This window comes from Apteryx rowi, unplaced genomic scaffold, assembly GCF_003343035.1.
Source record: "Apteryx rowi isolate R43461 unplaced genomic scaffold, aptRow1 scaffold_61, whole genome shotgun sequence".
NCBI classification, from domain to species: domain Eukaryota; kingdom Metazoa; phylum Chordata; class Aves; order Apterygiformes; family Apterygidae; genus Apteryx; species Apteryx rowi.
The window spans coordinates 332,114-332,948 of NW_020450883.1; positions in this window are offsets into that span (position 1 = coordinate 332,114).

The window sequence follows — 835 nt, forward strand, 5'->3', positions numbered from 1 at the left end:
TCTCTCCTTAATGCGCCAATAAAAGTGTTTGAGCAATCACAGAAAAAAGATTATAGAACAGGTTTTGGCTGAAAAATAATCTAGCAAAAAAAAATATTTATTTTTCAGATGAATTAGTTCCGTGACCCAGCTCATCATGCAGCAGGACAAATCTTCATGCCCCTACCCAGCAGAAGTGCCAAACTGCCACTGCACTGAACATGCCATGGGTGGAGCCATGCCCTGAGCCTGAGGTAATCCCAACCCAAAACACACAATCAAAAGTGACCTCCATGGCATTGGCAACTCCTGGATCTGTCTTTCCTTCCCAAGCTTGTCGCCATCACCTCCAGCATCGCCCTGTGGAGCTGTGTGTCACTAAAACGGTCTCTCAGGTTGTGTGTCGGGTGCGAAAGGACTCATTTTGTGTGAAGCCTCCAGCACAGTGCCTAGGCCTCCCAGGAACTGTAAAATGTGAGTGTGTAGCAACACAATACTCCTTTCCTAATTGATGGTGGGATGAACCGGAGAACACGACCTCTCTGAGCACTGTTTGCCTATTTGAAGCATGCTTTTTTCCTCTGTAGACATATGCTTATACTGGTGCACCAGTTCCCTTCCCCAATAGCATCCCAGCATCCCAACGTTCTCCCAAACGCCCCACTGCCCTCCACAGTGTCCCAACGCCCCAACGGCCTCCGCAACGCCCCGCCCCCACAGCGCCCCAACGGCCTCCGCAACGCCCCGCCCCCACAGCGCCCCAACGGCCTCCGCAACGCCCCTCCTTCACCGCCCCGCCCGCTCGCCCCGCCCCCGGCGCGCGGGGAGCGGAGGGGTGGGGCGCCTTTGTGCGCCT